Here is a 26,749-nt window from a genome sequence, read left to right as displayed (position 1 = left end):
TCATTATGACTCACTCACTGCTTTAAAGCGTCAATCAGCAGTTGAAACAATAACCAAGCATACTCCCCACCCCTGTTTTGGTAAAAAGCTGAGGGATAGGGAAGCTGAGGGATAGGGTTGGAGAAATGTAAGCACTCTCAAATTCCTAGACAGCTATGGATTGACCATTCATTATCATTTTTACCATGTTTTGAGGCTATATTTACATTTAATCTGTTTACAAACATTGGAGTGAAACAAGCTTATATTTTGGGTTCTACGGCAGTTGAACTAAGCACATTTCTAAGTTATTTTCTTCAAGACTCAATGGGTATACAGTATATCCTTAATTTATAAGTACAAAAATGGATGAAGCAACTAAGGATTCCAACTTTAACTGTCTTATAACCCTTATAACGTCATGCTATAATTTTAGAAAACTTATAAACACCACAGGCAAGGGAATCCGTAATGGTATCTCGATAATCCGTCCTCTCACTCTCATCTCCTTACCGTCATCTGCACTGTACTCAGAAACATAAGTTCATCCAAATCTGTGTAAATGAAGGAAACTAGATAGGGGAAGGACTTTGAGGACGTCACTTGAGACCAAAGGTGGGTGAATCTTACCCTGTGCCCGCGATGGTTTGTGTGGGTGCTGGGTAACATTGGCCAGCACTGTTTTAGACTATTGAGATGCACACAAAGGGGGTATGGCGTGCCAGCCAGGACAGCAGCTAAAATTAAAGGGGCAATCTGCACTTGTTTCATACATTTTTTTGACTTTACAGAGCACTTAGGAGCTGTAGATTGCGTTTCTTATGTCCTTACGTCAAAGCATGGTGGCAGTTAAAATTAATAGCCATGCAGTTTATAGGATGGGGCGGCAGTGGTTTGAGTGTTGGGCCAGTAACCGAAAGGTCCCTAGATTGAATCCCCAAGCTGACAAGGTAAAAATCTGTCGTTCTGCCCCTGAAAAAGGCAGTTAACCCACTGGTTCTAGGCCGTCATTGTAAATAAGAATGTGTTCTTAACTGACTCACCTGGTTAAATAAAGGTCAAATTAAAATAGGAGTTAGTGTATTATAAAGAGGTGACGTCGTTGCTAAACAACAAAGTTTCCAAAAATTATAGCATGGGGTTATAGGGCATATATAGGGCATACAGTATAAACAGTGTATGTATGTGTATATATGTAGTAGGCTACTCCAGCAAGAGACAGTCAGATCTGAAGCCAGATAAATAGATTGTGCTCTATATAACCAGTTCTTCCTGGAAAAATAAAGGTTAAATAACATAAAACCAAACAACTATATTAATTCAATCAATCAATCACTCTGAGGATTATGTTTCAGTGGCTGTCAATGGCTGATAAAATGGAGTGAGCATGTGGGTTGTAGCTGACTGAGGTTAGGTTAGTGTTACGGGTTGGGGTTAGGGACAGGGTTAAGGACTGTAAAACACAAGACCCGGACATCACTGTGCCTGTAGGCGTCACAGTTATTATGAATCAAATAAATAGTGGGAGTTTCAGGGAAGGTGATGCATGGGCGGATTGGCCGTCTGGTAATTTATTGGGGTGGGCTAGTTTGAAATGTAATAATTAAAAAAATAAATTACACGGCCGGCAGCCCATGAGCCTGTCTTTTTAAAATACTCTGTTGTCATAATAATCTACACTACCGGTCAAAAGTTTCAGAACACCTACTCGTTCAAGGGTTTGTCTTTACTTTTTTCTATTTTCTACATTGTAGAATAATAGTGAAGACATCAAAACTATGAAATAACACATATGGAATCATGTAGTAACCAAAACGATGATAAACAAATCAAAATAGCCTAAACATTGATAAAACAATTAAAATACAGACAGGCATCTCTGTTTTGTCCGAGTTTAAAAGTAGAACATTTGCAGCCATCCACTTTCTTATGTCTGAAACACAGGCTTCCAGCGACGGCAATATTGGGGCTTCACCATGTTTCATCGAAATGTACAGCTGTGTGTCATCCGCATAGCAGTGAATGTTAACATTATGTTTCCCAATGACATCACCAAGAGGTAAAATATATAGTGAAAACAATAGTGGTCCTAAAACGGAACCTTGAGGAACACTGAAATTTCCAGTTGATTTGTCAGAGGACAAACCATCCACAGAGACAAACTGATATCTTTCCGACAGATAAGATCTAAACCAAGCCAGAACTTGTCCGTGTAGACCAATTTGGGTTTCCAATCTCTCCAAAAGAATGTGGTGATCGATGGTATCAAAAGTAGCACTAAGGTCTAGGAGCACGAGGACAGATGCAGAGCCTTGGTCTGATGCCATTAAAAGGTCATTTAGCACCTTCACAAGTGCAGTCTCAGTGCTATGATGGGGTCTAAAACCAGACTGAAGCGTTTCGCATACATTGTTTGTGTTCAGGAAGGCAGTGAGTTGCTGCGCAAAAGCTTTTTCAATTTGTTTTGAGAGGAATGGGAGATTCAATATAGGCCGATAGTTTTTTATATTTTCTGGGTCAAGGTTTGGCTTTTTCAAGAGAGGCTTTATTACTGCCACTTTTTGTGAGTTTGGTACACATCCGGTGGATAGAGAGTCGTTTATTATATTCAACATAGGAGGGCCAAGCACAGGAAGCAGTTCTTTCAGTAGTTTAGTTGGAATAGGATCCAGTATGCAGCTTGAAGGTTTAGAGGCCATGATTATTTTCATCATTTTGTCAAGAGATATAGTAATAAAACACTTGTCTGTCTCCCTTGATCCTAGGTCCTGGCAGAGTTGTGCAGACTCAGGATAACTGAGCTTTGGAGGAATACGCAGATTTAAAGAGGAGTTCATAATTTGCTTTCTAATGATCATGATCTTTTCCTCAAAGAAGTTCATGAATTTATCACTGCTGAAGTGAAAGCCATCGTCTCTTGGGGAATGTTGCTTTTTAGTTAGCTTTGCGACAGTATCAAAAATACATTTTGGATTGTTCTTATTTTCCTCAATTAAGTTGGAAAAATAGGATGATCGAGCAGCAGTGAGGGCTCCTCGATACTACACGATACTGTCTTTCCAAGCTAGTAGGAAGACTTCCAGTTTGGTGTGGCGCCATTTCCGTTCCAATTTTCTGGAAGCTTGCTTCAGAGCTCGGGTATTTTCTGTATACCAGGGAGCTAGTTTCTTATGACCAATGTTTTTTGTTTTTAGGGGTGCGACTGCATCTAGGGTATTGCGCAAGGTTAAATTGAGTTCCTCAGTTAGGTGGTTAACTGATTTTTGTACTCTGACGTCCTTGGGTAGGCGGAGGGAGCCTGGAAGGGCATCTAGGAATCTTTGGGTTGTTTGAGAATTTATAGCACGACTTTTGATGATCCTTGGTTGGGGTCTGAGCAGATTATTTGTTGCGATTGCAAACGTAATAATATGGTGGTGCAATAGTCCAGGATTATGATCAAAAACATTAAGACCCACAACATTTATTCCACGGGACAAAACTAGGTCCAGAGTATGACTGTGGCAGTGAGTAGGTCCGGAGACATGTTGGACAAAACCCACTGAGTCGATGATGGCTCCGAAAGCCTTTTGGAGTGGGTCTTTGGACTTTTCCATGTGAATATTAAAGTCACCAAAAATGTGAATATTATCTGCCATGACTACAAGGTCCGATAGGAATTCAGGGAACTCAGTGAGGAACGCTGTATATGGCCCAGGAGGCCTGTAAACAGTAGCTATAAAAAGTGATTGAGTAGGTTGCATAGATTTCATGACTAGAAGCTCAAAAGATGAAAATGCTGGGGTTTTTTGTAAATTGAAAATTGCTATCGTAAATGTTAGCAACACTTCCGCCTTTGCGGGATGCGCGGGGGATATGGTCACTAGTGTAACCAGGAGGAGAGGCCTCATTTAACACACTAAATTCATCAGGTTTAAGCCATGTTTCAGTCAGGCCAATCACATCAAGATTATGATCAGGGATTAGTTAATTGACTATAACTGCCTTGGAAGTGAGGGATCTAACATTAAGTAGCCCTATTTTGAGATGTGAGATATCACAATCTCTTTCAATAATGACAGGAATGGAGGAGGTCTTTATTTCAGTGAGATTGCTAAGGCGAACACCGCCATGTTTAGTTTTGCCCAACCTAGATGGAGGCACAGACACGGACTCAATGGGGATAGCTGAGCTGACTACACTGACTGTGCTAGTGGCAGACTCCACTAAGCTGGCAGGCTGGCTAACAGCCTGCTGCCTGGCCTGCACCCTATCGCATTGTGGAGATAGGGGAGTTAGAGCCCTGTCTATGTTCGTAGATAAGATGTGAGCACCCCTCCAGCTAGGATGGAGTCCGTCACTCCTCAGCAGGCCAGGCTTGGTCCTTTTTTTGGGTGAGTCCCAGAAAGAGGGCCAATTATCTACAAATTCTATCTTTTGGGAGGGGCAGAAAACAGTTTTCAACCAGTGATTGAGTTGTAAGACTGCTGTAGAGCTCATCATTCCCCCTAACTGGGAGGGGGCCAGAGTCAATTACTCGATGCCGACACATCTTTCTATCTGATTTACACGCTGAAGCTATGTTGCGCTTGGTGACCTCTGACTGTTTCATCCTAACATTGTTGGTGCCGACGTGGATAACAATATCCCAATACTCTCTACAGTCACCAGTTTTAGCTTTAACCAGCACCCTCTTCAGATTAGCCTTAACATCGGTAGCCCTGCCCCCTGGTAAACTGTATGATCGCTGGATGATTCGTTTTAAGTCTAATACTGCGGGTAATGGAGTTGCCAATGACTATGGTTTTCAATTTGTCAGAGCTAATGGTGGGAGACTTCGACGTCTCAGACCCCGTAACAGGAGGAGTAGAGTCCAGAGAAGGCTCGGCCTCTGACTCCGACTCGCTGCTTAATGGGGAGAACCGGTTGAAAGTTTCTGTTGGCTGAATGAGCGACATCGGTTGAGCATTCCTTCAGCATTTCCCTCCAGAAGCCATGAGAAAGTTGTCCAGCTGCGGGGACTGTGCGAGGGGATTTATACTACTATCTGTACTTACTGGTGGCACAGACGCTGTTTCATCCTTTCCTACACTGAAATTTCCCTTGCCTAATGATTGTGTCGGAAGCTGGGCTTGCAGCACAGCTATCCTCGCTGTAAGGCGATTGTTCTCCTGTATATTATGAGTACAGCAACTGCAATTAGAAGGCATCATGTTAATGTTACTACTTAGCTTTACTGGTGGAGGTCCTGACGAACCACGTCCAGATAAAGCGTCCGGAGTGAAAAAGTTGAATGAAAAAAAGTAGAGCGAGGGAAAAACAAAAAATATAAACGGTAATTAAAAAGTAAAAACCGTAACGTTGTCAGGTAGCAAAGTAAGGTTAGCAACAATACGCACAGCAGCACGTTGGATTTAGATATCATTTCAGTGTAATGGATGCTTTACCCTTTACCCTTTACACTCATACTCATATACGCAGTGACTGTACAGTAACATGCTATAAATTATGTCAAAGCTCAGGCTCTGCGCTTTACAGCGCTGTATGGGTTTTGACTGACAACCATTCAGAACATGAGCACCACACACAAAAAGAAGTTGCCCCTATCCCTCCCGCTAATTGGGAAACTTTTGCAAATGTTTGATGCCTGAGTGAGAGAAATGCTTTAAATTAATTAAATTAAGAGGACTTGATGTATTTTGAAAGATGAGACATTCAAGATTATAATAAATACCGTTTTGATATCATACAAGCAAGCCAAAAACACAAATGTGCATTTCACATTTCCATATCATACAACTCATGTCATATACAGTGTCAATGTTTATGATCAATACATTTGATGTAGAGTTACAAGTTGACATGGTGTAATACCCTGGGTTGTTCTGAACCAAATTAGCTTATAATTGTTTGTCTATTGTGAAGAAAATTTGCCACAGAACACGCACCTGAATGCAGTCATGACACCTTTCTATGCGCACCAAAATTACGATCTGTTTCTCTGAATTGCCTAGTGAAAGGCTAACACTGTAGCTTTCAAATGTTGCCCACCTGACCCTGACCCATACACCATTCGCCCATTCAGACTAGATGGCAATTTAAAGTTTGTATATTTTAGAGACCCAATACGTAGTAACACTTAATGACTCCTACAAGGTTGAAGATTGAGGACTCAAGAGAACTTGAATCCTCGGCATTCATTGATACTTTTGTCTCTAAACCATACATTTTTTTGACTCAATGTTATCATTAGATCTGATTTTTAAATCAAACAGTTCAATTGCCATAATAAATAGATATGGTGACAAAGCACAACCTTGTTTTAAGCCTCTTGACAGTTCAAATTTCTCATAGAAGTAACCGTGATTTTTATTATTTTACATAATGGATTGTTGTACATGACTTTTACACATTTTATGAGAGATTATCCAAAATGTTTAAAAAAATCCAGGCACTTCTAGACATACTGTATAAAAGGTTTTCTCAAAATCTGCTATAAAGATTATACCTGGTTCCCCTGCATTCTCATAGTTAAAAATTATTTCTAGGTGTCTAATGTTGTCCCCAATATATCTTCATTTTATGAATCCTGTCTGATTGTGAGGAGTAATGTCCAGCAGCACCTTTTTAATTCTTCAAGCAATACATTTTGCCAATATTTTTTGCATCGCAACATTGAAGGGGGAGTGGCCTCCAATTTTTTTAAAGAGATTGTGTCTATGTATTGCTCCCTGGCTTCAGTAGAAGAGAGATCAGTTTCTCTTTGTGTGTGTCCGAGTAATTAAAACATGATAGTACTGAATTGGATAAAGCAATCAATTAATCACATTTATTTATAAAGCCCTTTTTACATCAGTAGATGTCACAAAGTGCTTGTACAGAAACCCAGCCTAAAATACCAAAGAGCAAGCAATGCAGATGTAGAAGCACGGTGGCTAGGAAAAACTCCCTAGAAAGACAGGAACCTAGGAAAAAAACCTAGAGAGGAACCAAGCTCTGAGGGGTGGCCAGTCCTGTTCTGGCTGTGCCGGTGGAGATTATAAGAGTACAAGGTCATTAAAGGTTAGATCATTCTTCAAGATGTTCAAACGTTAATAGATGAACAGCAGGGTCAAATAATAATGAGAGAGAGAGAGAGAGAGAGAGAGAGAGAGAGAGAGAGAGAGAGAGAGAGAGAGAGAGAGAGACGAAACAGCAGGTCCGGTGAACAAGTCAGGGTTCCAAAGCTGCAGGCAATACAACAGAAACTGGATCAGCAGCACGACAAAATAGCACATCTGCTGAACAGGACAGGGTTCCATAGCCAGTTAGAACAGCAGAAACTGGATCAGCAGCATGACCAAGTCGACTGGGGATGGGGACAGCCAGGAGTCGTGAGGCCAGGTGGTCCTAGGACTCAGGTCCTCTGGGAGGGGAGAGAGAGAGAGCGAGAGATCAAAGCGTAAGAGGGAGCATACTTAAGATTACACAGGACACCAGATAAGAGAGGAGAATTACACCAGATAGGACAGACTGACCCTAGCCCCCCGGCACAAATACTATTGCAGCATAGATAATGGGGACTGAAACAGGGGGATCCGAAGACACTGTGGCCCTGTCCGATGATGCCCGGACAGGGCCAACCAGGCAGGATATAACCCCACCTACTTTGCCAAAGCAGCCCACGAAGATCTCCCCCACCACATAAGCCCGTTGGGTGCAGGACTGGACAGGAAGATAACGTCGGTGACTCAACCAACTCAAGTTGAATATAGTGGGGGAAAAGTCTGGCAAGACATGATGCACTACTCTATTGGGTCAGAGGCAGATAATCCAAGTGGAGAGAGAGGAGCCGGCCAGGCAAAGACAGCAAGGGTGGTTCATCACTGCAGTGCCTTACCATTCACCTTCGCAACCCTCAATCATAGGACCTACTGAATAGATGAGTCTTCAGTAAAGACTTAAAAGTTGAGACCGAATTTACGTCTCTCACATGGATTGGCAGAACATTCCATAAAAATGTAGTTCTGTAGGAAAAAGCCCTGCCTCCATCTTTTTGCATAGAAATTCTAGGAACAATAAGCAGGCCTGTGTCTTGTGACCATAGTGTACGTGTAGGTAGTTATAGCATGACCAAATCGGAGAGATAGGTGGGAGCAAGTCCATGTAATGCTTTGTAGGTTAACAATAAAACCTTGAAATCAGCCCTAGCCTTAACAGGAGGGTCCAGAGTAACACCAAGGTCCTGTATTTGAGACGACTGTGCAACCATTGATATGAATGGTCAGATCAAAACGGCAGATCCCTGTGGTTCTTGAGACCTAGAACTAGCATCTCTGTTTTGTCCTAGTGTAAAGTAAAACATTTGCCATCATCTATATCCTTATGTCTTAAACACAGGCTTCCATGGTAGGCAATTTTATAGGTTCATCATGTTTCAGTGAAATGTACAGCTGTGTTCCGTCTGTAGCAGTGAAAGTTGACATTGTGTTTCCGAATGACATCACCAAGTGATTTTTATAGTGAAAATGGAACATTGAGGAACGCTGAAACTTACCATTGATTTGTCAGAGGACAAAGCATCCACAGAGATGAACTGATATCTTTCCGACAAATAAGATCTAAACCAGGCAAAAACTTGTCCGCAAAGCCCAATTTGGGTTTCCAATCTCTCCAAAAGAATGTGGTGATCGATGGTGTCAAAAGCGGCACTAAGGTCTAGGAGCACAAGGACAGACTCAGATCCTTGGTCTGACGCCATTAAAAAGGTAATTTACCACCTTCACGAGTGTGCTCTCAGTACTATGATGGTCTAAAACCAGACTGGAGCGTTTGGTATATATTATTTGTCTTCAGGAAGGCAGTGAGTTGCTGAGCAACAGCTTTCAAAATATTTTGAGAGGAATGGGAGATTCGATATAGGCCGATAGTTTTTTGGGGATCTTTCAGTAGTTCATAAAATGTTTGATATATCTCTATTGGAATACCATCGAGGCCAGGATTTTCCCCGTCTTGAACGATTTATTTTGTATCACAGATACAGTGGCAAGAAAAAGTATGTGAACCCTTTGGAAATTCCTGGATTTCTGCATAAATTGGTCATAAAATTTGATCTGATCTTCATCTAGGTCACAACAGACAAACAGTCTGCTTAGACTAATAACACAAACAATTATATGTTTTCATGTCTTTATTGAACACACCGTGTAAACATTCACAGTGCAGGGTGGGGAAAGTATGTGAACCCTTGGATTTAATAACTGGTTGACCCTCCTTTGGCATCAATAACCTCAACCAAACAATTTCTGTAGTTGTGGATCAGACCTGCACGTCGGTCAGGAGGAATTTTAGACCATTCCTCTTTACAAAACTGTTTCAGTTCAGCAATATGTCTGGTGTGAACTGCTCTCTTGAAGTCATACCACAGCATCTCAATCGGGTTGAAGTCAGGACTCTGACTGGGCCACTCCAGAAGGCGTATTTTCTTCTGTTGAAGCCATTCTGTTGTTGATTTACTTCTGTGTTTTGGGTTGTTGTCCTGTTACATCACCCAACTTCTGTTGAGCTTCAATTGGCGAACAGATAGCCTTACATTCTCCTGCAAAATGTCTTGATAAACTTGGGAATTCATTTATCCATCGATGGTAGCAAGCTGTCCAGGCCCTGAGGCAGCAAAGCAGCCCCAAACCATGATGTTCCCTCCACCATACTTTACAGTTGGGATGAGGTTTTGATATTGGTGTGCTGTGCCTTTTTTCTCCACACATAGTGTTGTGTGTTCCTTCCAATCAACTCAACTGTAGTTTCATCTGTCCACAGAATATTTTGCCAGTAGTGCTGTGAAACATCCAGGTGCACTTTTGCAAACTTCAGAAGTGCAGCAATGTTTTTTTTGGACAGCAGTGTCATTCCATGGTGTCCTCCCATGAACACCATTCTTGTTTAGTGTTTTACGTATCGTAGACTCGTCAACAGAGATGTTAGTATGTTCGAGAGATTTCTGTAAGTCTTTAGCTGACACTAGGATTCTTCTTAACCTCAATGAGCATTCTGCGCTGTGCTCTTGCAGTCATCTTTGCAGGACAGCCACTCCTAGGGAGAGTAGAAACAGTGCTGAACTTTCTCCATTTATAGACAATTTGCCTTACCATGGACTGATGAACATCAAGGCTTTTAGAGATACTTTTGTAACCCTTTCCAGCTTTATTGTCACGCCCTGCCATAGAGAGGTTTTTATTCTATATTTTGGTTAGGCCAGGGTGTGACTAGGGTGGGCATTCTATGTTCCTTTTTCTATGTTTTGGTATTTCTTTGTTTTGGCCGGATATGGTTCTCAATCAGGGACAGCTGTCTATCGTAGTCTCTGATTGGGAACCATACTTAGGTAGCCTTTTCCCACAGGGTTGTGGTGGGTAGTTGTTTTCTGTTTGGTGTGTTCACCTGACAGAGTTGTTGCGTTTTGTTCCACTTTGTTTTTTGTTTCAGTGTTCAGTTATAATAAACATCATGAACACATATCACGCTGCGCTTTGGTCTACTCCTTCTTCCACAGACGAACGTTACATTTATACATGCCAACAATTCTTCTGAGATCTCTTTTGTTCAAGGCATGTTTCACTTCAGGCAATGCTTCTTGTGAATAGCAAACTCAAATTCTGTGAGTGTTTTTTATAGTGCAAGGCAGCTCTAACCAACATCTCCAATCTTGTCTCATTGATTGGACTCCAGGTTAGCGGACTCCTGACTCCAATTAGCTTTTGGAGAAGTCATTAGCCTCGGGTTTCACATTCTTTTTCCAACCTACACTGTGAATGTTTAAATTATGTATTCAGTATAGTCAATAAAAATGTGTTATTCGTTTAAGCACACTATGTTTGTCTATTGTTGTGACGTAGATGAAGATCCAGTTAATTCCAAAGGGTTCACATAATTTTTCCTGTCACTGTAGTTTAACATGACTTTTTGCGAGAAGGATATCACAAAACTAATTTTCAAGTGAGGTTGGAGGAACTTAACCTTTAACAAGAGAACATTTGTTTGGTGAGATAAGGATTTCTCCATCATTTTGTAACAATTTTGTGTAGGTTCTTTTTGTCGCATTTCTATATTGAAGGTTTAGGAAAAACATGTTGCAGTTTTCGCCGTTATCCAATTTGCTCCGTTTTTTAGATAAATGAAACCCGATCGTTCCTGAATAAGGTCCTCAAACTCTTTTGTTTTGCGTCTAGATTATTCACTGCTTCTGTGTTACATTTATCAACATCATTTCTGTTGTAAGTCTTTTCTCTGTTGACCAATACTGTTTTTGTTTTTGGAATGGCCTCTAAAGGGACATTTAAAGGCATCCCTTACAATAAGTGTAAGTCCCTTTCTCTCACTCCCCCTCTCCTCCCCTCTGTTCTGGGTCAAACCAACTTAACAGCACTAACAAGTCTTGAAGAAGTCAAATTCAGCTCTATTCCTCCCTCAGCAGTCCAGCAGGGATCTCTAGCCAAATTGGCTATGTTCACTGTGCGGGTGAGAGAACACTGGAGAGGCAGGGTTCTTAGAAACAGATCTACCAAGTCATTCAGTTCCCAAAAAGCATTATGAACGACTCCAGGACGGATTATTACAATGACTGTTTGCTAATGCACCACACTGATAATGTTGATTAGCTCCCCCCGCCCTCTCTCGATCAATTTATCCAAATGTCAGCAACACAGAATTTCTATCAGTCATAACTAAAAGACTATATGCCACGATGAATATTTGCATTATCACGCTTCATCAGAAATACATTAAAGAGTATGATCTAAGTGTCTGCGGAGTGTTCATTAAGAGAGATATTACTTGGCCTGCCATTGCATACATCATTTATGTTTTAAATTAATATACATTATTAAGGGATGTAGGTTGTGTACTAAACTAGTGGGCTAAAGTCAGATTATACTGAAGACCCTCTATGGACCCAAAATGGCTGTGCCATCTGTAACATTAATAGTGGGTAAGGATGAGAGCATAATATATAATGATTTAAGAATATGTAATATTCCATCATGTTTCATTATGCTTACTCAGGTACTGTACAGTAATCTCCTGGTGCATGATACACAGCTCCGCTGCCCATGAATGTGTAAATGCTTATAAAGTATGTACCACTGGAGACTTCTAGAGTAAGTATGTACCGTATGCACCATTAAGGCAATAATCCTGCTTGTCCCTCCAGAGTTGTTTTTATTAAAGGAATGGGCACCCTTCCCACTCGTCTCAGAACTTTAGACTGTGAGTAGAGGGCACAGGAAATACAGGAGAATATGTGTCAAAATCAGCAGTGGGATGGATTCGTACCCATGCCGACACGGGACATGTGTGCAATGGCGGCAAGAGTTTGAGGGAAGGAGATATCACTGCATGATGCTATATGATCAAGTGAGCCACCTTTGATACAGGTACAAATGTTTGCCCAATGCCCACTGATGCATATAAAGTCAACATGGTGTATTGTCATACTTGTCTTTCTAACACAAAAATGAATGGTTCTTTGTTGACAGAAGCATAGGTTAGGTTCAGTGACTAATACACTATGCAAACACAGGCATGTGGACATTACATCTGCATAATAGACATACTAACGATGTACACACTACAGTCGTATAAGGAGATGCTGTCTGCATCGATAGAAGGTGCATACCCCTCGATACATACATAACACATGCACAGGCGTACACCAGAATGCTTTCCTGAAATATTTAGTCTAATCCCAAAGTTGTATAAGAGCTAGGTTAAATCCTACATACAATAAGCTCCAGAAATGCAAACTTGGCATTTGGATATGGCCATGTTTATCTAACTTGATCTGGATGGATACAGTGTTAGAAACAGCAGGTGAGAGTGATGTTTCAGTACAGGGGTCTTCACTACAGGGGCTGGTCAGGGGCTACTGAATGACCTTGGTCTAACCTGGGTAGCACTGACCAACATCGTCTCATTAGAATATGTCAAAATAGGAACATTTATCCATTCATCATCATATATACAATGACCCCAAGCATACTTCCAAAGTTGTGGCAAAATGGCTTAAGGACCACAAAGTCAAGGTATTGGGGTGGCCATCACAAAGCCCTGACCTCAATCCTATAGAACATTTGTGGGCAGAACTGAAAAAGCGTGTGTGAGCAACGAGGCCTACAAACCTGACTCAGTTACACCAGCTCTGTCAGGAGGAATGGGCCAAAATTAACCCAACTTATTGTGGGAAGCTTGTGGAAGGCTACCTGAAAAGTATGACCCAAGTTAAACAATTTAAAGGCAATGCTACCAAATTCTAATTGAGTGTATGTAAACTTCTGACCCACTGGGAATGTGATGAAAGAAATAAAAGCTGAAATAAATCATTCTCTCTACTATTATTCTGACATTTCACATTCTTAAAAAAAGTGGTGATCCTAACTGACCAAAGACAGGGAATGTTTACTAGGATTAAATGTCAGGAATTGTGAAAAACTGAGTTTAAATGTACTTGGCTAAGGTGTATGTAAACTTCCGACTTCAACGGTATATACAATATGCCATTTCGCAGGCGCTTTAATCCAAAGTGATTTACAGTCATGCATGCATACAGTACATTTTATGTACATATCAGAACTCAGGATAAGACCCAAATTCAGACAGCTAGAGTCACAGATGCTTACTGACCCAAACAGGGGGCAGGCAAATGCAGGCAGAGGTCCGTAATTCAGGGCAGAGTGAATAAGGTACAGAACAGCAGGCAGGCTCGGGGTCAGGACAAGCAGAGGTTCGTAAACGGGACATAGTCAGGCAGGTACAGAACGGCAGGCAGGCTCGGGGTCAGGGCAGGCAGAATGGTCAGAAATGGGTAAACTAGAAAACAGAACTTGAGAAAGGAGGGAGATGGGAAAACACGCTGGTAAGACCTGACAAGACGAACTGGCAACAGAAACAGAGAACACATGTATAAATACACTGGGGATAATGAGGAAGATGGGTAACACCTGGAGGGGGGTGGAGACAAGCACAAAGACAGGTGAAACAGATAAGGGTGTGACAGTACGGGTGGTCCGGGAATCGAACCAACTATAATGGCATTGCAAGTGTTAATGGCATTTGGGCTCCCTGTGGCTCAGTTGGTAGAGCATGGTGTTTGCAGCGCCAGGGTTGTGGGTTCGATTCCCACGGGGGGCCAGTACGGAGAAGAAAAAAAAGAAAAGAAATGTATGAATTGAAATGTATGCATCCTCTACTGTAAGTTGCTCTGGACAAGAGCATCTGCTAAATGACTAAAATGTAAATGTAAGTGCCAAAGCTCAGGAACAATAGTATTTTAAGTGGGGGGATAAAAAAGGGGGAGAAGAACACACAACACACACACGGACACAGCACCTAGAGGCCCAAGGTAATGAGTGTGTTTTGCAACTGAGTAACTCTGAGTGAATGACACAACAGTATCCAAACATATGACAGCATCCATCCAAACAGAGGAAAAGTTATTGTTTCAGAAGTAGATAAAAAGAGGTAGAGTATGGCTATATGGAAACTAGTGACGAGTTGCCACTTATCAAACCAATGAAGTATGTTGCATGGGTGGGGTTGACTGTCAGTTGACAGGTACTGGTGGCAGTATACTTTGGCTCAGGAGGACATGCACTGAACGTGGTCTGGCCCTCCGTTCCCTTCATCAGAGGAATCTGGAGAGCTCCACGATTCATCAGTGTCTGAAACGGAGAAAGGGAGAAAGAGACCGAAAGACAGCGAGAAAGTGAATGCTCAATTTCAACACAAATGTCATTGTAGCTACTACTGGGGAGAGAGAGAGAGATGTACTGGCTTGATTACAGAAATAGAGATGACACATGGAGTGTGGGTTATTGTGTGATCCACTCACCCTCAGGGGCCATCTTTTTCTCATGTGCCTCACGAGGAACCACAGCAGCTGTGTGTGTACTGGTCTCAAAGGCAAACACTGTCCTCGTCACGCATGTTCTTCTTCATCACCTTCAACAACTACAACAGTCACATTAAAACTTACAGCTTTGGTATGCAGTATCCAAGTGGTGGTATGCAGTATCTATATGCAGTGGGATATGTTTGGGATATTGGTGATATGTTGAGGTTGAATCCTGTGGGGTTCTCGGCAGAGGGGGACCACAGTTAAACATCATGATCCAGACCACTGGTGGTCAGCATAGTGAGGTGAAGGTGGGGCTCCAGCAAATGAACCTGTGACTGATTGCGATTAGTGAGTGAGAATGACACTGAAACTGATACTGTTGAGTTTCGTTTCAGGGTATTACTTGTGTCATCCCATTTTCTCAATCAGCAAAGCCATTTGTATTGTCATACATCTTACCACCCACCATCCCTCTCTCTCCCTCACCAGTCCTCCTCTGTCTCCCTCCGTGAACTGGATGATGCAAGAAGAGACCTTGTCCCACATGTAGATGTATCCACAGTCGCTGTCGCTGACCACACACATGAAAGTAACCCCCTTCAATGTGAGAAGGAGAAATAGAGAGGCAGAAATAGGAGGAAAAGAGACAGGGAAAGAGAGAGTAGTACACTGGAATTCTAAGTTATAACATGGTCATACAGTATTGTTCATGTTTCTTATAATTGACTAGTTCATAATCATTCCTTCCTCTTTTTGTCCCAGTACCTCTAGCGTTGTTGCGATGGCACTTGTATCTCCTGTGGTAATCGGCACCGTAAGAGCTCTGAACAGACAGACAGACGGACAGCTACAGACAGACATGTCACTGATGGGAAGGACAGACATGAGGAAAGTTCTAAGAGTAAGAGTCAGAGCAATTAAGACATGAATAAAACTGTGTTTGACTCCTTGTGTTTTCCCTGTGCCGTCAAAGCTGTAGTGTACACTAACCAGGTAATGTTTGTTTTGGACTAGCTGGACAACAGGTGAGATGGACAGAACCTCTTCAGTACGCCATCATTATAATTTTCATTGATCTTCCTCTGGTCATATATCCTACAGAGGAAGAAGGGAAAGAGAGGTAAGAGAGAGATTGCAAGAATGCACTTTCTAATTCTGCCTTATAACACACCTGTGAGAGGGATTGGAGTCTCAGCTGACATACTGATCTCTCCCATCCACGGCAAAGTGAAGTACAATAAGCAGTACATAACAAACCTAATGTAAACTAGGCTACTACAGTCAGCCGACTAGAATACATGGTGTTATTGGGAAATGTGTCAGTATTCAAGCAATTAGGCTAATCAAGCATCATAGCAAATGAGTCAAATTAGGCTATATCAGCTATGTGAGGCTAACTAGACTGATGTTGGAACATTGCTGTGGGGACTTGTTTCTATTCAGCCACAAGAGCATTACTGAGGTCATCCCTTCAAGCCTTATTCAGCCCTGCCTTACAGAGGTAATCTCAAAACACAAAGCCCCTATTGTGGAGTTACAAACAGACTATACAAGTAGTGAGTGGAGTTACAAACAGACTATCTGCAAAGAAAAAATTGTATTGGACTCGCAGTTGCACCGTAACGCTGGCTAGCGTATTAGCTCGAGTTGAGCCTACCCCCACACCAAAGCTAGTTAGCGTTGCTAGCTAACAACTCAGAATAATGACCATAGTCACCACTGGATGTGTCAATTGCCAACAACTGACACAGAAAATCACTGAATTGGATTAATGAAGATGAACAGCTGATTGACTCTTTGCTTGAGTCCGCTAAAAATGTGGTGAACAAAGCCACTTGCCCATGGCTTGTCACCACGGCCTCGGAAGAGCCTGCAGCTGTGAGACATACTTTGATCCCGCTAGAAGAGCCCTGGCCATTACCTGGAGCTATACTCAAGCACACGGTCTGATCCACTCCCTCTGCTCTGCCTCAGGAGCCATGGATTACTGTACGGAAACCCAAAGACCTTGGCAGGAAAACGCCAAGGCCAAGTGATGCCTTGGAACTGGGAAACATTGGAAGAGTCGGAGATTTCTGCCTCTGGCCCCAAAGGAACAAACAACTCTGCCCGGAAGCAAGTTCAACCCCTGCCATCTTAACAATTTACAACAAAACAGCCCTACAACTAGCCACAAACAACTTTCTAGGAGGAAGATAACTCAAGAGAGACACAACTTAAAAAATGTACCAAGCAGCAGTCCCACTGTCCTTATTGTGGGCTCATCCATGATCCAAAATGTTTCTATTAGGAAAGCAGAGACCATCTGTTACCCGGGTGCCCGGATCCAGGACATTGACTGTATGATCCCGCTACTCATTAGTGAACACCCGACTGCTTCAGCTATCACTGTCCATGTAGGGTCAAATGATATTCAATTACAGGAATCTGAGCAACTTAAAAAGGATTTTAATTCACTGTTTCATACTCTACTTAAATCAGGTAAACAATGCATTATTTCAGGTCCACTCCCGTCTCCACGCTCTACAGATAATCATTTCAGTCGTATACGCCAGCTACACATCTGGCTTAAAGGTTATTGTTGTTCAATACGCATACACTATGTGGACAATTTTACAGCTTTTCTACATCGACCAAATGTATTTCTCCGGGATGGATTACATCTGAATAGGTATGGTACAAGCATCTCTCCTCAAAACTGGCTCTCACTACAGCCTCATACAGAGCATGTGAGAATTGACAATATATAGCCATGGGGGTCGATACTCGGGATTGGTTAATTCCCCATCAGACTATACCCACAGCTTTAAATAGCTCTACAGGTGCAGCTAACATGGGTGAAACTTTTGATGGACTTTATGTTATTGTTACACTATTGTCAAGGTACCGTGTTGCCACTTTCTCGTGCAGGCAGAGTGGTATTGTTAGAAGTAATCTCGTCTCCATCCAACTCAGGCCTGTCAGTAGCTACACGAGGAAGCATTGCTTATCTAACATTACCTTGAATGCTCCATCTGATATGAGCTCTCGAAACAGTGGCCTTGAAATAATTCATTTGAATGCTAGAAGCTTGATCCAAAGTTAGATTTGATTGAAATACTGGTCTCACAATCACATGCTGACATATTGATTATATCTGAATCCTGGCTCTGTGTGTCTGTTCCAGACTCAGATGTTCTGTTAGCTGGGTACAATGTCTACAGAGCAGACAGAGTGGGTAGAGGTGGAGGTATTGCCATATATATGTTAAACGCAACCTAGATGTCACGGTGTCCATTTCAACTTCTGTTCGGAAACAGTATGAATGCTTAGTTCTAAATGTGGTCCTTGGTAAAAATGCACTATTAACGCTAGCGGGAGTTTATCACCCACCCTCAGCTCCGGTATCTGTTCTATCTCCCACCCTCAGCTCCGGTATCTGTTCTATCTCCCACCCTCAGCTCCGGTATCTGTTCTATCTCCCACCCTCAGCTCCGGTATCTGTTCTATCTCCCACCCTCAGCTCCGGTATCTGTTCTATCACCCACCCTCAGCTCCGGTATCTGTTCTATCTCCCACCCTCAGCTCCGGTATCTGTTCTATCTCCCACCCTCAGCTCCGGTATCTGTTCTATCACCCACCCTCAGCTCCGGTATCTGTTCTATCTCCCACCCTCAGCTCCGGTATCTGTTCTATCTCCCACCCTCAGCTCCGGTATCTGTTCTATCACCCACCCTCAGCTCCGGTATCTGTTCTATCTCCCACCCTCAGCTCCGGTATCTGTTCTATCACCCACCCTCAGCTCCGGTATCGGTTCTATCTCCCACCCTCAGCTCCGGTATCTGCTCTATCACCCACCCTCAGAAAATGTGCATATTTTCTAAAGGTCACTCGCAATCAAAACATCTGCCCATATTGCTGAGTAGTTGAGTATCTGGAGCATCAGCATTTGTGGGTTCGATTACAGGCTCAAAATGGCCAGAAACAAATCATTTTCTTCTGAAACTCGTCAGTCTATTTTTGTTCTGAGAAATGAAGGCTATTCCATGCGAGAAATTGCCAAGAAACTGAAAATCTCGTACAACGTTGTGTACTACTCCCTTCACAGAACAGCGCAAACTGGCTCTAACCAGAATAGAAAGAGTGGGAGGCCCCGGTGCACAACTGAGGAAGAGGACAAGTACATTAGTGTCTAGTTTGAAAAACAGACGCCTCACAAGTCCTCAACTGGCAGCTTCATTAAATAGTACCCGCAAAACACCAGTCTCAACATCAACAGTGAAGAGGCGACTCCGGGATGCTGGCCTTCTAGGCAGAGTTACAAAGAAAAAGCCATATCTCAGACTGGCCAATAAAAAGAAAAGATTAAGATGGGCAAAAGAACACAGACACTGGACAGAGGAACTCTGCCTAGAAGGCCAGCATCCCGAAGTCAGGTTTGCTAATGATCAATTAGCCTTTTAAAATGATAAACTTGGATTAGCTAACACAACGTGCCATTGGAACACAGGAGTGATGGTTGCTGATAATGGGCCTCTGTACGCCTATGTAGATATTCCATAAAAAAATCTGCCGTTTCCAGCTACAATAGTCATTTACAACATTAACAATGTCTACACTGTATTTCTGATCAATTTGATGTTATTTTAATGGACAAAAAACGTGTTTATCTTTCAAAAACAAGGACATTTCTAAGTGACCCCAAACTTTCAACGGTAATGTACATACTCCTGTGTCTGTGAGAATCAGGGTTACCGCAAAATGCAAGCAATTTCGCTCTACGGTGTCCACAGATCGATTTGTAAGTGACAATGTCTGTCGGACCCGGTACCAGAACCATGCAGGTCCCCCTAAACAGGGACTTTAGATCGGTTATTAAAAGGGGCAGTCGGCTATTTGAGACCATGTTTAATTGAAGCTATACGGTATAACAAGCCATACATGTGACTCTGTCTGGGATGCTATCTGATGCTCCCGATCCATGCCAGACCTGGATTCAAATACTCTTTATAATTGTCCCAAAACCACAAGCCCCACCCATCTGGCACTCCAGGCAGGCTAGAGCAAATGCTCAAAGTATTTGAAGGATTTCAAATAGCATTTCCACCCAGGTCTGATCCATGCTGCTGTCCCTGTCAGTCCTGTGCACGGCATGTATGGCTGGATTAGCACGCCCTCACACACCAAGGCAACAGGGAAAACAGATGCTTACACAGTATGGCTGACCCTGGGTTTGCACCCTGAGTCTAGATGTGGGAAGGGTTGGGAAGCTGGAGAGAAAATTGGTGCGTGCTGCATAAGCTCTCTAGCAGTCACTGGGCTCCCTGGTTACTAATGCTATAGTGCAAGTTAGTTTAAAGAGAACGGGTAAAGGGAGATCATGTATGTGTGTGGAAGAAAGAAAGATGGCCAGAGGGCCATTGCATATGTGTGTGTGTGTGTGTGTGTGTGTGTGTGTGTGTGTGTGTGTGTGTGTGTGTGTGTGTGTGTGTGTGTGTGTGTGTGTGTGCATGTTGTATGGTTGCGTGCATGTGTGTTATTGGGATAATCAGTAACGCTTTTTATTTTTTATTTCACCCTTGAAGTTGACTGAGAACACATTCTTATTTACAGCAATGACCTGGCCTGGGGAATAGTTACAGGGGGAGAGGAGTGGGGATGAATGAGCCAATTGGAAGCCGGGGATGATTAGGTTATATGATGGTATGAGGGCCAGATTGGGAATTTAGCCAGAACACCAGGGTTAACACCCCTACTCTTACGTGCCATAGGATCTTTAGTAACCACAGAATCAGGACACTCGTTTAAGGTCCCATCCTAAATATGGCACCCGAGTGCCGCAGTGGTCTAAGGCACTGCATCTCAGTGCTCGAGGCGTCACTACAGACCCTAGTTCGATTCCAGGCTGTATCACAACCGGCCGTGATTGGGAGTCCCATAGGCCCAGCGTCGTTAAGGTTTGGCCGAGGTAGGCCGTCATTGTAAGTAAGAATTTGTTCTTAACTGACTTGCCTTGTTAAATTTTACTTGATTTTATTTTTATTTAACCTTTATTTAAAAAAGCAGTGCCATATGGGAGGAAGAATCTGGTAAATGTATATACTGTAAAGCTGACAACAAATCTAAAAACTATATTGTGTGCCTGTGTGTGGGGTGTGTGATTGGGTACAATCCTAGATCTATGATCAAGGGCAACTCTAATTAGGGGTATGGGGGTTCAGAGGCGGTGAAACACACAACGGGAGAGTTTGGGCAGGAGAACATCCAGGTTAGAGAAGTCAGCACAACATCAGGTGTTCCTCATGGGGCTCCGTAACAATCCTCTTCAGTTCTGATGTGTTAGCTCTTCTCACCCTTAATTAGGACAAGCATTGGAAAAGAAAGAATAGAATGAAAGACAGAGAGGACCAGGGCTGTTACTCTGTGGGTAAAAAGACAGATGACAAGGGACATATTAAGCTGGTGTGTGTGTGTTTACTTACCTCACTAGAGGTCTTCATTTAAACTCAGTGAGCTCATGGAAGAATGGGGCAATGTAGGGAGTGATAACAGCTGGCTTCATCTGGGCCAACTTGTCATGCAATTTGCCCCATCTTCAGGGTTCATCATCATCGGTTGATTCGAACCTACAGCATACAGTTCCGTCGGAAAGTATGCAGACCCCTTGACTTTTTCCACATTTTGTTACGTTACAGCCTTATTCCAAAATGGCTTACATTAAAAAAAAATCCTCAGCAATCTACACACATTACCCCACAATGACAAAGCGAAAAACAGGTTTTTAGAAATGTTATCAAATCTATAAAAAAATGTTTTAACAGAAATACCTTATTTACATTTTTATTGTATTCATACCCTTTGCACTGCGACTTGAATTTGAGCGTGGATGCATCCTGTTTCCATTGACCATCCTTGAGATGTTTCCACAACTTGATTGGAGTCCACCTGCGGTAAATTCAGTTGATTGGACATGATTTGGAAAGACACACACCTGTCTATATAAGGTTCCACAGTTGACAGTGCATATCAGCTCAGCATTCAACACCATAGTACCCTCCAAGCTCATCATCAAGCTGGAGGCCCTGGGTCTCAACCCTGCACTGTGCAATTGGGTCCTGGACTTTCTGAAGGGCCGCCCCAGGTGGTGAAGGTAGGAAACAACATCTCCACTTCGCTGACCCTCAACACTGGGGCCCCACAAAGGTGCATGCTCAGCCCCCTCCTGTACTCCCTGTTCACCCACAACTGCGTGGCCATGCACGCCTCCAACTCAATCATCAAGTTTGCAGATGACACAACAGTAGTGGGCTTGATTACCAATAACGACGAGACAGCCTACAGGGAGGAGGTGAAGAGTGTGGTGTCAGGAAAACAACCTCTCACTCAACGTCAACAAAACGAAGGAGATGATCGTGGACTTCAGGAAACAGCAGAGAGAGCACCCCCCTATCCACATCGAAGGGTCAGCAGTGGAGAAGGTGGAAAGTTTTAAGTTCCTCGGCGTACACATCACAGACAAACTTAAATTATCCACTCACACAGACAGTGTTGTGCAGAAGGTGCAACAGCCCAACCAGCTCTGCTAGGGTGAGTAAAATGGTCAGAGTGGGGTGTTCTCTCATTATGTGTCTGGAAGTAGCTATTGTTGGAGAGTTGTTTATCCAATAGAACAAGAGAGAGAGTTCTTCAATGGAAGCTTCTCTAACATCAGTGTCACCTTGGGACGTTAATCTTTATTTTTACAAATTATTTTCAACTAGTCTTACAAAGCTAGAATGACTCTGTATTTGGATGATTCCACACTCTACATAGCAGCACCCAAAGCCAGTAAGTCACTGAAATTATAAATAAGGTGTTACAGTCAGCTTCAGAATGGGTGATTAATAATAAACTGTCTTAAATACATCTAAAATTACATTCATTATATTTGGTTCCATACATTCTAAGACCTAAACCTCAACTGGAGTTGTGCATACATGGTGTGACCTTTGAGCAAGTCGAGGACGCTAAACACCTAGATATAACAGTGGATGGTCCATTATCATTGTAAAGTTGTCTGTTATAAAAAGATGTTCTGCATTTTTTGACACAAAGATCAACTGTACTAGTTGTTCAGGCTCTGGTCTCGTCCCATCTTGATTACTGTCCAGTAATATGGTCAAATGCAGCAAAGAAAGACCTAGCAAAACTGCAGCTGGCTCAAAACAGAGCAGCACTCATTTCCATTAACTGCACATACAGAACTAACATCAACAACATGCATGCCAGTGTTTCCTGGTTGAGGGTTGATGAGAGATTAACTGCTTCTGTTCTAGTTTTTATGAGAAATATTACTGTGATGAAAATGCCAGATTGTCTGCAAAATCAAATAACATTCAGCTTAGACACCCATACATACCCCACAAGACATGTCACCAGGGATGTCTTCACAGTCCCCAAGTCAAAAACGAATTCAAGGCAACACACAGTATTTAACAGAGCCATGATCGCATGGATCTCCCTTCCATTTCCAAATTTGTATTTGTATTTATTATGGATCCCCACTTCCTGGGGCCCAGCAAAATTAAGGCAGTTATATACAATAAAAAAACATAGAATTACATTTCACAACAGATTTAAAAGCACATTAAGTGTGTGCCCTCTTGCAACTACTCTACTATCACATATCTACAACACAAAATCCATGTGTATGTGTGTGTATAGTGCGTATGTTATCATGTGTGTGCGTATGCCCATCTGTGCCTGTGTGTGTGTCTCTTCACAGTCCCCACTGTTCCATAAGGTGTATTTTTATCTGTTTTTATATCAGATTTTACTGCTTGCATGAGTTACTTGATGTGGAATAGTGTTCCATGTAGTCATGGCTCTATGTAGTGCAGTGCGCCTCTCATAGTCTGTTCTGGACTCCGGGAATGTGAAGAGACCTCTTGTCAAGGGGGGTATGCATGGGTATCTGAGCTGTTAGCATTTTGGGCCAGGAGAGATTGACATGCATATTATTCATGTTGGCTCTCAGTGTGCATTTGAGGGTCAGCAGTGCTGCCAAATTCTGAGCCAATGGTAATTTTATTAAATCACTCTTTGAGGCACCTGACCACACGACTGGACAGTAGTCCAGGTGCGAATTTATTTTAGGGCCTGTAGGACCTGCCTTGTTGATAGCATTGTTAAGAAGGCAGAGCATCCCTTTGTTATGGACAGACCTCTTCTCATTTTAGCTACTGTTGCAACAATATGTTTTGACCATGACAGTTATGACAGGGATAAACCAAGAAGTTTAGCCTCCTCAATTTGCTACATTTAAATATTATTCATTACAAGATTTAGTTGAGGTTTAGGGTTTAGTGAATGATTTGTCCCAAATACAATACTTTTAGTTTTTGAAATATTTAGGACTAACTTATTTCTTGCCACCCATTCTGAAACTGACTGCAACACTTTGTTAAGTGTTGCCGTGATTTCACTTGCTGTGGTAGTTGACGTGTATAGCGTTGAGTCATCAGCATACATAGACACATCTGGCTTTACTCAGAGCCAGTGGCAGGTCATTAGTAAAGATTGAAAAAAGTAAGGGGCCTAGACAGCTGCCCTGGGGAATGCCTGACTCTACCTGGATTATCCTCTTCACAGTGAGTAACAAATATCTCTAATGGTCGCCCCAGAATGAGTTTTTTTATGCACGTGATGTCAGAATGTACTCACTGTTCCAAAATGTGATTTTTACACAACAGGACAGTTAACCCGCCTGCACTCAAAGCAAGGAACGATGGCTGCTAATTATCTATAGGTTATGTTTCAACTTGTCAATTTCAAATTATTTCTAACAAGTTTTATTTTCTAACAGCAGTTTGAATTGAGGTGTGTTCCGCCTCCTCATGAATTCACATAGAAGTAGCCCATTTCACCGTTGCAGACATTTACGTTTGAGGCATTACTGAGCCAGACAAACTTTTCTATTTGACGAGAGCCAAAGCACTTCCCTAGTGTTTCCCCAGGTCAAGTATGCAGACATTTGCACTTCTCCAGTCAGAACAGAACTTACACAAACTCTTACCCTATGAAACACTTTATGGCTAGCGCCCGCATTGCATTCATTGTTGTTTTCCTTATTAATAATAACGTTGGACATGTGCGCGTTCCTATCAAAGTAAATGCCTTATTACGTTATCATTATAGTTTCTGTATATCGTGTCATTTCTTCTGAAGCACACCATAGTATGGCGCAGAATGTATTTACTGTTTTATTCACGTTTTCAAGTACTGGTGACAAATCATGCGTTCCGAATCTTGCATAGATTGTAATGGACACATAACATGTTATTTTTGAAGGTTTTGAAGGTTGTTTTTTGACATCATGCAATGTATTCTGGTTGTCACATAACGTCTGTCAGACCAAAGGTGTTATAACAAAACAAGGTGAAGGGATGGTTCACTCGTCTTTCGAGTAAACTTCCAGAATTGAATCATGGAAGTGATGGCAGACAACAGGGCTGTTTACATGTTATCCAGAGCGTTGGTGACTGTAACTGTGCTGCTGGCAACAATTTAATTACATTTTTCTGCCGACGTTTACTGACACCGGCCATATTCAACGGGTATTGAGTGTTCGTAAATTAATCCGTCATTCTGCACTCTGGCACACTCAGATGAGAGTGCTCTGAAATATGAGTAGATGTCCACACTGAATTTGCGACCTGGCCAGGATAAAGCAGAGCAGTGCGACACAAACAACACAGAGTTACACATGGGATAAACAAACGTGCAGTCAATAACGCAATAGAAAAATCTATATACAGTGTGTGCAAATTTAGTAAGATTAGGGAGGTAAGGCAATAAATTGGGCGAAATAATTACAATTTAGCATTAACACTGGAGTGATAGATGTGCAAGTAGAGATACTGGGGTGCAAAGGAGTAAAAATAAATAACAATATGGGGATGAGGCAGTTGGGTGGGCTATTTACAGATGGGCTGTGTACAGGTGCAATGGTCTGTAAGCGGCTCTGACAGCTGATGCTTAAAGTTAGTGAGGGAGATATAAGTCTCCAGCTTCATTGATGTTTGCAATTCGTTCCAGTCATTGGCAGCAGAGAACTGAAAAAAAAGGCAACCAAAGAGAAGTTGGCTTTGGGGATGAGCAGTGAAATATACCTGCTGGAGCGTGTGCTACGGGTGGGTGTTGCTATGGTGACCAGTGAGCTGAGATAAGGCGGGGCTTTACCTAGCAAAGACTTATAGATGACCTGGAGCCAGTGGGTAAGGCGACAAATATGAAGCGAGGGCCAGCCAACGAGAGCATACAGGTCGCAGTGGTGGGTAGTATATGGGGATTTGGTGACAAAACGGATGGCACTGTGATAGACTACATCCAATTTGCTGAGTAGAGTGTCGGAGGCTATTTTGTAAATGACATCGCCGAAGTCAAGGATCGGTAGGATAGTCAGTTTTACGAGGGTATGTTTAGCAGCATAAGTGAAGGAGGCTTTGTTGCGAAATAGAAAGCCGATTCTAGATTTAATTTTGGATTGGAGTTGCTGAATGTAAGTCTGGAAGGAGAGTTTACAGTTTAACCAGACACCTAGGTATTTGAAGTTGTCCACATATTCTAAGTCAGAACCGTCCAGAGTAATGATGCTGGATGGGCAGGCGCATGCGGGCAGCGATCAGTTTAGTTTTACTTGCATTTAAGAGCTGTCGGAGGCCCCCGAAGGAGTGTTGTATGGCATTGAAGCTTGTCTGGAGGTGTGTTAATAACTTCTTATGGGCAACATCCATTGAAATTGCAGAGTGCGAAATTCAAACTACAGAATTATAAATATTTAACTTTCATAAAATCACAAGTGTAATACATCAAAATAAAGCTTAACTTCTTGTTAATCCAGCCGCTGTGTCAGATTTCAAAAATGCTTTACGGCGAAAGCACACCATGTGATTATCTGAGGAC

The sequence above is a fragment of the Salmo salar genome, chromosome ssa01 (assembly GCF_905237065.1).
Source record: "Salmo salar chromosome ssa01, Ssal_v3.1, whole genome shotgun sequence".
Classification (NCBI taxonomy): Eukaryota; Metazoa; Chordata; class Actinopteri; order Salmoniformes; family Salmonidae; genus Salmo; species Salmo salar.
The sequence above is the reverse complement of the archived record's forward strand: the minus strand, read 5'-3'. Positions refer to the sequence as shown.